We start from the raw sequence: 14,895 nt of genomic DNA, 5'->3' as shown, positions 1-14,895 counted from the left end.
ACCAGTAAAATTTCCACTTATTTCATATTTATATTTTCCTAAAATTTTCATTGCGTCTTGCAACCTTTTCAATAGTCTTGAGAGTCTATTGAAAAGGTTGCAAGACGCAACGAAAATTTTAGGAAAATATAAATAAGAATTAAGAGGAAATTTTACCGGTGAGTGTGTTAAATTATAAGGCACAAAGAGAAAATGACTCTCCCCAGACACAACAGTATATAATATAGTATATATTATTGTATTACATACAATGTATATAATATATATAGTACACACACACACATATGGTTGTGTGGTAAGAAGTTTGCTTCCCAAACACATGGTTCCAGGTTCAGTCCCACTGTGTGATACCTTGAGCAAGTGTTTTCTACTATAGCATCAGCCAACCAAAGCCTTGTAAGTGGATTTGGTTGAAGGAAATTGAAGGAAGCCAGTTGTATGCGTATGTGCATATGTGTGTCTGTGTACTTATGTTTTTGTGTCCTTGTTTGGTTCTACCCCCACTTGACAATCAGTGTTGGTGTATTTAAGTTCATGTAACTTAGCGGTTTGGCAAAAGGATCCTATACAATAAATACCAGGCTTTAAAAACATAAGTACTGGAGTTGATTTATTTGACTAAAATTCAAGAATGTGCCCCAGCTTGGCTGCAGTCTAATAACTGAAAGTAAAAGGTATATATATATATATATGTATATATAGAAGGAGCTTCTACAGGACTAGAACTGTTTCATTCAAGAGAAATCTTCAGGAAGCTAGTTAACAAGAATTGTATTGGCATTTATACATTTAGGCAGGTTTAAAGGGGTGTTGGTGGGGGACTTTTTGGGGGTAGGCATAGCGCAAAAAATCATACTTGGGGGAGTGGTCAAGGAGTCAGTGTTAAATTAGATAGGAGAATAAATAAAAAAAAAAAAAATAAATAAATAAAAAATAAAAAATAAAAAATAAAAAATAAAAAATAAAATATAAAAAAATATAATAAAAAAAAAAAAATATATATATATATATATATATATATATATATATATATGTATAAAGGGGGGAATAGAGTTTTAGGTAAATAAGAGATTCTCACTTATACCTCTACACATACACACATATATACACTCACACATACATATACATATCTACACATACACATATATATGTATACATACACACACTCACTTGCATACACGTATACACACATGTATATATACACACACGACCACACATACATATACACACAGAAAAATATATATATACACATACACACACATACTCACATACACGCATACACACACAAATCCATACACACACATGCACACACAGCACACTAGTCCCTATATACACATATATACACATACACACATATATATACACCCACACATACACATACATACACATATATATACATACATACACATACATATACACATATATATACATACACATATATATATATATACACATATATATACATATGTGTACCCATGCATACCTACACATACACACATATATATATACATATACAAATACAGACCCATTCCCTAATTTTAATTTTATTATCTTCGTTTATTACTTTTGTTATCTTTGGCCGCTTGGTCACAAACATCTTGGCTATGACAGCCAGACCATTTATCCGTCTACTGGAAAACAATTACTCATTCACTCACGCACACTCTTTAGCACGTACACTCACTCATTCGTACACTCATACGCATACACGCACGCACGCGTTATATTCATACATACATACATCTACATACATTCACGTATATACACATACGTACGCGTACCTACAGATTCATGTCTACACTCTTAGAAGGCTAGTCTATACATACACACAATAAATATAAATACACACACATACATGTACACCTACATACAAATACATACATGTACATATATATATATATATATATATATTATATATATATATATATAACGCGTACCTACAGATTCATGTCTACACTCTTAGAAGGCTAGTCTATACATATACCCCATAAATATAAATACACACACATACATGTACACCTACATACAAATACATACATGTACATATATATATATATATATATATATATATATATATATATATATATATATATATATATATATATATATATATATATATATATATATATTATATATATATATATATATATATATATATATATATGTAGTATGTATATGTGTACATGTATATTTGTATGTAGGTGTACATGTATGTGTGTGTATTTATATTTATGGGTGTATATGTATAGACTAGCCTTCTAAGAGTGTAGACATGAATCTGTAGGTACGCGTATATATATATATATATATATATATATGTACATGTATGTATTTGTATGTAGGTGTACATGTATGTGTGTGTATTTATATTTATTGGTGTATATGTATAGACTAGCCTTCTAAGAGTGTAGACATGAATCTGTAGGTACGCGTACATATGCGTATATACGTGAATGTATGTAGATGTATGTATGTATGAATATAACGCGTGCGTGCGTTTATGCGTATGAGTGTACGAATGAGTGAGTGTACGTGCTAAAGAGTGTGCGTGAGTGAATGAGTAATTGTTTTCCAGTAGCCGGATAAATGGTCTGGCTGTCATAGCCAAGATGTTTGTGACCAAGCGGCCAAAGATAACAAAAGTAATAAACGAAGATAATAAAATTAAAATTAGGGAATGGGTCTGTATTTGTATATGTATATATATATGTGTGTATGTGTAGGTATGCATGGGTACACATATGTATATATATGTGTATATATATATATATGTGTATGTATATATATGTGTATATGTATGTGTATGTATGTATATATATGTGTATGTATGTGTATGTGTGGGTGTATATATATGTGTGTATGTGTATATATGTGTATATAGGGACTAGTGTGCTGTGTGTGCATGTGTGTGTATGCGTGTATGTGAGTATGTGTGTGTATGTGTATATATATATTTTTCTGTGTGTATATGTATGTGTGGTCGTGTGTGTATATATACATGTGTGTATACGTGTATGCAAGTGAGTGTGTGTATGTATACATATATATGTGTATGTGTAGATATGTATATGTATGTGTGAGTGTATATATGTGTGTATGTGTAGAGGTATAAGTGAGAATCTCCTTATTTACCTAAAACTCTATTCCCCCCTTTATACATATATATATATATATATATATATATATATTTTTATTTTTTTATATTTATATTTTTTTATATCTTTTTATTTTTTATTTTTTTTTATTTTTTTTATTTATTTTTTTTTTTATTTATTTTTTTTTATTTTTTTTTTTTTTTTTATTTATTCTCCTATCTAATTTAGACTGACTCCTTGACCACTCCCCCAAGTATGATTTTTTGCGCTATGCCTACCCCCAATTCTTGTTAACTAGCTTCCTGAAGATTTCTCTTGAATGAAACAGTTCTAGTCCTGTAGAAGCTCCTTCTATATAATAAATTAATTTTACTCTGCTATGTATTGAGTACCTTATTTACTGTGGTTAACCCCGAATCAACCCGGGACCTACATATATATATGTATATATATATATATATATGCATATCTAATCAGCAGCATCAGCATATATCACCAGTTGTCTTGGTCATTTATAATCTGCTCTGTAATGTTTGAGGCCCTGTGAAGTTCAAGGCCCTCAGATTCAAGGCTCTTTACAGCTTCATCCCATATATTCCTGGATAATCTTCTTCTGCAAGTGTCATCCACATTAAGTGATTGGGAATTCTTTAAACAGTTGGCCACATCCCTATATATCACACTTCCATATCATTATAGGTATCTTTCTTGCACACTATATATATCTGACTCTAACTGTATTCAATTTTTCTCTCAGCACAATTGTACTATGTTGTTTATGCACACAAAACAGCACACATCTTGCAGAGTATGCTGGTTTTATTTCTTTCAAGACTTCTCACAACCTTGTGAAAAAAATCTCCAAAGAAAATGATTTATAAGTTACAAATTTGATGACTATGTCTAATCAATAATGACAGTGAGTATTGGATATTTTGCCAAGCTGCTAAGACAATTAGCAATTATTTCAATCAGTTGAGACAATAAATTCAATAAGGTTAGTTAAGCAGTCACTGGTCATTGTTTCATTTTAATACCTCAGAGAGTAGATATAGAAGCTACATACCTTAACTGTTTTGTGACCATATTTCTAATAAACATATTGTTTAGTCCCTTTCCCATCAATTCTTCTTTGCAGAGTTGGACTCAGGCACCAGAACCTGTGGAGTCCTGCAAATTCATCTCCTGAGATCAGCTCAAGGCCACACTCCTCCACTGCCTCATTGACTCAACTGGGAGACAACTACCAAGGACTGCCTAAAGTGACAGCATGTCATTGCCAAGCTAACGGACCAAATGGAAAGTAACAGATATCAAGAGACAGGGATCAGACATCGAATACACAAAGAGCGACTCACACTTCATCATCCTTTACCAAACCTCCACTGCAATAAATTACCTCGGGTTTTCTATATCACCCTTGGCCTGAACAGCCACCTCAGGCACTGGCAATCTTCACACCTATCAGGTTGAAGAGGCTCAATCACTCGATACAGATTAACCACACAGATACCAGTTAATTCCATTACCACCACCAATGCAACTGCTGCTGCCACCAATGGTGACTGTTTATGTGTTTCAAGGAATTTTGAAAATATTGTGGAATTTGAAATGAATGGCAAAAATAACCACCTTTTTTTATTATTCTATATCTAGCCAGGGTCATAGATTGGCAGATCCATTAAAGCCTTCTTAGAAAATACTTTGCAGTGTTTGTTCTCACTCTTTACACTGTGTGTTCAAATCCTGATGAAGTCAACTTTACTTTTCATCTTTCAGGGTTAACATATAAAGTATCACTCAAATACTGGGGCCAGAAAAATCAATTAAATTCATATCCAAAATTTCTAATCTAGTACCTGTATAAGAAATTATCAGCAAATAACTTCCAAAAATATTTTTCTTGATAGCATTATGACAGAGTGTTTTAAATGAGAAATTTTGTATTCTGTTCTTTCATAAGAATATTTTCTACCTGCTTTTACACAACCACGTTTTCACACACACACATCTTTCATGTCAGTGTAAAAAAAAAGAAAGAAAATCGAATCTTAAGATAGTATCTCTTATGATTTTGAACTACCCATTCTATGATAAAACAAACCTAGATTAATTCTACTATTTTTGATTACTTAGAAATCAAAACCAATTTATCACATGACGCTCCTCTTCTGTCAGGAGATCATGCTGGATTACTGCATTTTGATATATAATGGCAACTGCTCCATATCATATAGACGAGGGTTTCCACTGGTAAGCTACTGAACATAAATAGTATTGATGTTTTACATCTCTCTATGGCTATGGCATATATAACGGTATCTTTGAATTGTAATATGTATATACAGGCACACATGTATATACATTCATACACATAAAGTTCCTGGCTTTAAGGGTATCACGAAAAGCTTTATTGGAGACCCAACCTTCTGAGTACTTTTACAGGACTTAGAAAAACTGAAGGACTGAAACGAGTGTGCGAATCCTAGAGGGGAGTATGTTCAATAAAATCATGATTAACTGTATTTTCTTTTACTCAAAGCCAGGAACTTTTCAGCATCCCCTTGTGTGTATGTAGATGCATGTGTGTGTTTGTGTGTTTGTGTGTGTGTGTGTGTGTGTGTGTGTGTATGTGCATGTCTGTGCATTGTGCATGTATGTATGTATGTATGTATGTATGTATGTATATATATATATATATATATATATATATATATATATATATAAAGCTGAAACCAGTAAATAAGTAGAATAAAAGTTTGTGTGCATGCACCCATGTGTGTATGTAAGGGAGAAAAAGAACATGTGTGTGTTTGTTAATTAAGAATTTCACATCATACAATGTTATTCCCAATTCATTCTCACAAGAGCTAGTATCTTTAGATGTATGAAATTGGTAGACAGAAACTATACAGAAGTTCATCATCTCTCTCTCTCTCTCCCTCTCTCTTCCCTTGTTTTTATCTCTTTGATATTGCTGAAATTTTTGTGGTTTTCGGTCGTTTTGACTGTCTACTAGCGTGTAGAAATTGCCCGTTAAAGGTAATTTCTCTTTGCGTTTAAATGTATTCTATTTTATATTGAATATGTCGTCTATTGACTTTTTATGCATGCTAGGCCGCTGGTAGTGAAATTTGTATAAATTTACTACCCTACATAGATATCTGAGTATTGATATTAGCTTTCCAAAGTTTGTTTCGGCATTTTTTATTTTCTGCCAACTGAAACTGCGCTTGTGTGGTGGATTGTGAAAAAATTATAACATATAAAGATGAGACACGTGCTATTTGTCTCATAATTATAGGTTAATCTTGGATGGCTTGGTTACTGATGAGGATTTGCCTAGAAAATTATTTTTATTTACTAAAAATATCTGAAACCTATAGGTATAACCATAAAAGCAAGGTAAAAGTTTTTATTTTTTTCATTCCCTTTGAAATTGCTGAAATTTTTGTGGCTTTTGGTCATTTTGACTGTCTACTAGCGTGTAGAAATTGCCTGTTATAGGTAATTTCTCTTTTTGTTTAAATGTACACTATTTTATATTGAATTATATATATATATATACATATATATGTATATATATATCTATGTATATATGTATATATATATATATATATATATATATATATATATATATATATATATATATATATATATATAATATATATATGCATGTATGTATGAGTGTTTATGTCTGATACAAAAACATGTTCAGCCAATGAGTAGATTATCATTCAAAATACCAGAAGATGTGTTACTTGAAAATAAGGATTGGCCACTGGAAGAGCATTTGGGGACAAAAAAGAAAACTGTCTCAAAAGGTCTCATTTAATACAAGCTAACATAGTAAAAGTGAACATTGAACAATGAGAGTGATAATGATGACAATATTAATGACAGTGATGATGATGATGATGATGATGATGACAATGATAATGAAGATGGTGATGATGACATTGATGATGATGATGATGATGAGGATGGTGGTGGTGGTGGTGGTGGTGGTGATGATGATGATACAAATGCCATTTTGATTAGATCACTAATTTATTTTTTTTATGAAGGGGAGAAACTATTTAATATTCATACCAGTAATAGTTAAAATCGAATTGTAAAATGATGTTTAATCTATTTATTTTATAGAAATGCAGCTAATAAAAAATCATAAAATTTTAAAATCATATCTACCATTTTGATGTTAACTGAATTTCTTCAGTGTGGTGCCAAATTTCTGATTATTTGTGAAATACACTGAGGTTTACCAATCAGAAAAGGTAGTGAAAAAGATCAAAGTAGATATGGTTCTTCAAATGTGAAAGATAGTGAGGGGGAAAGGTAATAAAAGTTCTCACAGAATCGTTTTCCTTTTCCCATATCAAATTTATTTTTCTTTTCAAATCTGTTCTGAGAAGAAAAAACCAAAATTAAAAACTGCTTGTATGTTTAATATCTTTCTATCTTTTTGTAGCATGGGAAAATCTGTATCTATCCTCCTTCTCTCTTTCCTTCATCCTCTTCTTTTTTTTTTCTCTCTTTTTGTTGTGCACTACTTTTTTTTACTGATTGAAAAAATATCTCTATCTTGATTTGCACAAATAATCTGAAATTCTGCACCACACTGAAGAGATCCAGCTAAGATTGAAATACATATATGTGACAGGAATTTTATATTATTTATTGTCTCCATTACTACAAAATAAATAGATTAGATCTAGTTCTGAAATTAAATGTTAATTATTATTATTATGAAGTAGCTAAATTTGAAAATAGCTTCTTTCTTTCACAAAATGTAAAATGGACAGTCAGTTGCTACCTCTATCAACATGACAGTGGATAGACAGTAATAATCCTTGTATTTGTTTAACATCATTTATAGTAATTTTATTAAATGTAGTATGATGGTTATCATTTATTTTATCATGCAAGTATCAGTAAGAAGAATACGAAGAACAAAGTACTTTTCTCATGCAAGTTAACAGATATATTACGAGTGTGATCGTTACCAGAGTGGCTAACTGGCTTCCATGTCGGTGGCACGTAAAAGGGCACCATTCGAGCATGATCGTTACCAGCGTCACCTTACTGGCACTTTCAGTGACATTTGAACGAGGTCATTGCCAGTACCGCCTGACTGGCCCCCATGCCAGTAGCACGTAAAAGCACCCACTACACTCTCGGAGTGGTTGGCATTAGGAAGGGCATCCAGTTGTAGAAACTCTGCCAGATCAAGATTGGAGCCTGGTGCAGCCATCTGGTTCACCAGCCGTCAGTCAAAATCGTCCAACCCATGCTAGCATGGAAAGCGGATGTTAAACGATGATGATGATGATGATGATTACCTACAGTATATCTATTATGTTTGCAATTTGGAGCCAAAAGTATTTCATGATCAACTGCTCTTCTTGATACTGGTCTTATTAGTCACAATTTCCAAAATGCAGAAATAAGTCTGGGATATGTTTGCACAACACTGCCTCTACTGGCCAGGACGCATCATGCATATGCTTCAAACAGGTCTCACCTGTTAACTCCTCTTTGTGGAATTGGCCTCAAGCACCAGTTACATGCAGCCCCAGATTCTGTTGGGGCTCCACCAGCTCCAAGCCATTCTCTTCTACTGCCCCATTAATCCAAATGTCTGGAAGATAATTGCTAAGGGCTACCCAAGGTGACTGTATATCATTGTCAAGAGAACAGACCAGATGGAAAATAACATACATCAAGAAGCAAAGATCAGATGTCAAAGATGCAAAGAGTAACTTGCATTTCCTTGTCCCCTGCCAATCCGCCCTTGTGATAAATGCCCCTTGCTCTTCTATACTGCCTTTGGCCCAAAGAGCCACCTCAGGCAGTGGCACCCTTCACACCCATCATACATACATACATAGATGCATACACGCTTATAATGAGCTTCCTTCAGTTCCTATCTGCTAAATCCACTTAAAAGGCTTTTGTTGGTCCAGGCTATAATAGAAGACTCTTGCCCAGATGGTTACACAGTGAGGCTGAAACCAAAACCACATGACCGGAAGTATGCTTCTTAGCTACACAGCTATACTAGAACCTCTTTCTTACAAATGTCTTTTAAACAGTGGATGTTTTAAGTAATACATCTGGTACCCTTATTAAAGTTGGTAATGTCAAGTCTAGAATAACTCAATAAGTGATGCCTGGAATCTCAACAGTATTAGTACCTGTTAAACCTTGCATTTTTTTTTCTTTTTAGATTATAATCGTGTATTATTAGGTTGTCCATAATATTCTGAGTGTTTTTTTAATATGCAAAATGCGATATACTTCATGAACTGTACTTTTAGAAACTTCCAATTCTTCTGCAAGTTCTCTAGTCATGATATTTGAATTTTCCTCAATTTTTGCCTTCAAAATATCTTCATCCAAATTTGAAGGTCTTCCACTGCAACTGTCATTTTCCAAGCTAAACTTTCCAGCTTTAAATTCTGAAAATCACTTTTGAACAGCTGATTCACCTGCAGCAGCATCACAATAAACTTCACAAATGCTTTTGAAAATTTTTGCAACATTTTCTCCTTTTTTCAAAAAGAAAAGCAATACAACACAAATATGAAATTTTTGATTATCTATTTCAAACGTCAATAAAAGGTAACTGGAATAAAAGATAAATCTATTTTTATTCAGGGACAAAGAAGAGATGCACAACCACTTCAAGCAATGCTAAAGTTTTAACTGTGTTACTTTTCAGGTATGTTCAATGAAGTGTTAAAATATTTAACTTTAAAATGCTCACAACTTTCTGGACAACATAATATTATTCACAAGACATTTGAGTAGGATGTGTTATCTGTTTCCTTGATCTGTGTATTGATTAAGTCTTTCTGTAGTTGATGTGTTAAGATCATCATTATTCCATTGAAACATGCTTTGAAATCTTCTGTTCATAGACACAGAGCATATTTGTAATTATCATCATTCTATGATTGTCTCCATTTGCATATAATTGATATATCATTCAAATGTTGAAAGCTGTCTTACACTAACTGTTAAAGTTCTTATTCCTCAGAAGAGTCAACTCCAAAATGCCAGTGTGGATAACAGTAGTTAGCGTAGAGCTTTTGGTTGGTGAGGATGGAGATGGAAAAAGATATTTGAAACTGGAAACTTGTGTTGCTATATCTCAGTCGTGTGTAAAGTTATTAATTTTATGCTATGTTAGTAAAGAATTCACCCTGATGGCGAATTGGCAAAGCCATTAAAGTATTGGATAGAATATTTCATGGTATTTTGTTCCAAATCTAGGTGCTCTCAGTTAAAGTCATTCAATAACCTGCTTGGACATGTGTGATTGACTTAATCTATCACCTAGTTTAACACTATCACCTGTCATATAAACTCCATCAGTTACAACAATGAAGCTGCCAGTTGATCCAACAAATGGAACAACCTGTTGTGAAATTAATGTGCAAGTGACTGAGCACTCTACAGATGCTTCTACCCTTTATATAATTCTCAGAGAGATACAGTATGACACAGACTATAGCAAGGTCGACTCTTTGAAATACAGGTACTTATTCATTTTTACCAGCTGAGTGGACTGAAGCAACGTCCAATGAAGTGTCTTGCCAGGTGACTCACGACTATAATCATGAGCTGAATACCCCAACCAATCAGTTATAATCCTTTATACACACACACACATGTATATATATGTGTATCCGTGTGTGTATATTGTGTGTGTGTCTATATATATATATAAATTTGTGTGTGTGTATGTATGTGTGCATATGAGTGTGTGTGTGTGTGTGTAATATAATATACAGGGTGAAATGGGTAAATTGTCACCATTTCATATGTTTAATTTCGCGCATGCACAGTTTGTTTTTGATTTTGTGGGCTACACAGCATAGTAGGATCAGTTGGGCACCGTCTGTGAGAAAAACAGCGCTATGTTGTAATTCACTCTGCCAGAAATTTGGAAACAACATGCTTTACTGATTGGCATTCACACTGGAAGCTCCAATACAAACATTTCAGAGGGTCTTTGTGTCAATCTGAGGACTGTGCAGAAGATATGGAAAAAGTTGGATGAGCCTAAAGGTGATTACAAAGGTATGGCGGTTCAGAAAACTAACTTTGATCATTCTGATAAGAAAAGAACACCTGAATTTGTTGGTGAGGTTCAACGATCCCTTTTTGCCAGGATCAGATGGTGAACATACAGAACAACTGTTCACTTGCCATGTCCCCAAAACATGCGCCAAGTGTGATATCCAGTCAACATTATGGTGTTTGGAGTGATCACTAGTGATGGCGACGATATGCTTCCATTCATCTTCCCACATGGCCTCAGACTCAACACAGTGGCCTACATCAAGTGCCTGGAAGAGGTAATACTGCCCTGGGTCAAGAGAGTGGCTTTTGGAAGACCCTATGTCTGGCAACAGGACTTTGCACCATGCCACACAAACAGGGGGACCCAGTCATGGCTGTCAGACAATTTCTGTGACCACATCACCTGTAACATCTGGCCACCTAACTCCTCAGACTGCAAACCCCTTGATTATTATGTGTGGGGTGCAGTTGATTGAGAGACCAACAAAACTCGTTGCTCTACCAAAGATGACCTGAAGGCAAGGATTATGGCAGTATTCACCAATTTAAACAAGGAGACCATCCAGAAGAGTTGCAGGAGATTCCGAAATCATCTGGAGGCCATGATTGAAGCCAGTGGCGATTTTGTTAAATAAATTTACTCTTTAGTATTTCAAGATTTTGGTAAATATATCTGTTAAAATGAGATGTGAGTGTTATTTTCCTTTTTGCATAATTTAGACAACAATTTATTTACCCAACATTGTATATATAATGTATGTTATGCCACACACAACCTCCTGATACCACCAACAGGCTCCAAAAGTCAGTGTGTGATAGCTCAGAAGACTGTTGGTGAGCTCAGCAAATCAGCTGGCTTAGAATGGAAGAAGCAGTAGTTAAAGCAGTTAGAAGAGTTGAAAGTAACAAACAAAACCATTGAGTATAACCAAAATAAAAGAACTTTAATTAAGAGGGAATAAACATTTATGAAACATTTATTCTTTAGAGAATTTTTAGAGAGTTCTTTTATTTACCTCTGAAATGTATAGACTTCGTTTAGTGAGCTCTTCTTTTATTCACTAGTCCAATGATTTATTTTCTATCATTTTTTTTTACCTTTTCTTTTTTTGACTGGAATGTTGCTATCTCCAAATTCACAGTACCATTTCATAAAGTTCACTGTTCATATTAACTACCAAAGCTAACTTCACACTCGGCACCAAATACTGTGTCAACTGTTCCTTATGAATTTGCCCAGCACCATCACACACTTCGACTGCCTCAGATTGACAGTATGGTACTGACTACTACATAAAACCATCCACACCAGCACATCCCATGTCAATGTCACACATCATCTTCCAGCAGACTTCATCGCCACTTGTTCACATCAGCATCCAGCATGAACTAACTCATCACATGTTAGCTAGTAGTCTTTATAGTTCACCCACACAGTAAAAAGCATGCCAAAATCATGCCCCAACAAAGAATTATTTTTTACGTCTACTCTTGCAAAACAAGAGAGTGTTGTATGAATGAGAAATTATCTGAATATAATTTTTCATTTGTAACGATATATATATGTGTAGGTGTAAATATATCACCTCTTTTGATAAATAATGTAGGTATGTGTTTGCATAAAATAATCTGTGAATGCGCATGCATGCGTGCGTGCGTGCGTGTGTGTGAAGTTTCATTCATATATACTGAGGTCCTCATTTATCTTCATTTCGAAGATGCAGTTGACAATAATTTTTGCTGAAGACATGATAATGGTTATTGAAGAGTTGCTGTATATATTCAATCACTGATGAAATCAAATTATCATATATTTCCTCTGAAGGTGATAGAATATATTTGCTAATAGCATTTTAGGTTCACTTAATCATATTTATCCTTGCTTGACTCATCACTAATTATTTGATCTGTTACTTTTACAGTAGTTTTACTAATGCTATTTATCAACCATTTTTAGTGTAGGTTAAGACATTGTATAAGTTTTCATACCATGGCAAGATTTGAAACTTGACATTTTGGGGTTGACTCTTCTGAGGAATAAGACCTTCAACAGTTAGGGTAAGGCAGCTTTCAACATTTGAATGATGGGGTGCAAAGAGCATCATACAAGTGTGATCGTTGACAGAGCAGCTAACCAGCTTCCATGCCAATGGCACATAAAAGGTACCATTTGAGTGTGATCGTTACCAGCGTCGCCTTACTGGCACTTGTGCCCTTGCTAGTAGGGTGCCAAGAGCACCATCCGAGCATGATCGTTGCCAGAGCGGCTGACTGGCTTCCGTGCCGGTGGCACGTAAAAGGGCACCATTCGAACGTGATCATTACCAGCGTCACCTTACTGGCACCTGTGCTGTTGGCATGTGTAAAAAGATTCGAGCGAGGTCATTGCCAGTACTGCCTGACTGGCCCCTGTGCCGGTGTTATGTAAAAAGCACCCACTACACTCTCGGAGTGGTTGGCATTAGGGAGGGCATCCAGCTGTAGAAGCTCTGCCAGATCAAGATTGGAGCCGGGTGCAGCCATCTGGTTCGCCAGCCCTCAGTCAAAATCGTCCAACCCATGCTAGCATGGAAAGCGGACGTTAAACGATGATGATGATGATGGTGATGATGATGAAAATGGTGACAATCATTGAATAATGATAATTACAAATAGTTATTTCTTATATCAGCACTAAACCATACAATTGTAAGACAGTAGTATAGTTGACTGAAACAACTCGAGCACATATATGCTTTTTAATTTATTTATTCATCTGTTTATTTGTTTATTTATTTATTTTGTCAAATATAATGAGATGAATGGCAATATTGACTCCAATGAGATTTCACCTTCAGACATCAATGCACAAAACAAAATACAACATGACACGTAATTATACCATTTCCACTACCCCCACAATCATAGAAAAATATGTGTTAACAACAGTACAAGAGAAAATTTAGAAAAGAATACAAAAAAGAAAATTGTAAGCTTAACTAACATTGTAATGAAAATATATACAAAAGATTCCAGCAACATATGACAGTGTTCTAATTTGACTTGAACTACAATGTTTTAGAGCCAAAATAACTTCTGACTTGTATATTTAGAGAAACATGAAAGAAAGAGTGCAGTGAAAATATCATGGAGAATGTAGTATCAATCGTGTCAGACATAATCTGTCTTAGAGTAAAATTGACAGGAGGAGAATAAAAGAAAGGTAGCAGAATTTTTACATTCTCTATATTTGAAAAACTGGCTGTAACTGATGAAAAACACAAGACAATATAAGATTCATATGCAGACAGGAAGTAATACAAAAGAAAAACTGAGTGAGAGGGAGAAAAGAAGTGAAATGAAAAAAGAAAGAGAAGTGGGTGGAGTTTTGGTGCAGGAAAACACTGAAGTGAGAGAGGAGCCAAAGGATAAAACGAGATTATTAAATAATAGTCTCCTCAACTAGAATTAAAGATATCCATTGGTAAGAATAGCAATTCTTTCCATTCTGTGTTGCATTGCACATCAGCTTATTTCAGGACAATACCAATAACTGACAGTTTTTCTGAAAAGAATTTGCTAGCTCCTTGCTCAAACATTCTCCCTCAGTTTTGGAAGATAGGGAGAGTGTGTATGACTCCACTTCACTCAACCATAAACCTTCTCATAGCTCAATTTAATCAACTTAGAGAGCTTGCATGTTTTACCAGAAACTTTCTTTAAAGTCAAA

The sequence above is a fragment of the Octopus sinensis genome, linkage group LG3 (genome assembly GCF_006345805.1).
Source record: "Octopus sinensis linkage group LG3, ASM634580v1, whole genome shotgun sequence".
In the NCBI taxonomy this organism is placed as follows: Eukaryota; Metazoa; Mollusca; class Cephalopoda; order Octopoda; family Octopodidae; genus Octopus; species Octopus sinensis.
Note: the sequence above shows the minus strand (reverse complement) of the source record.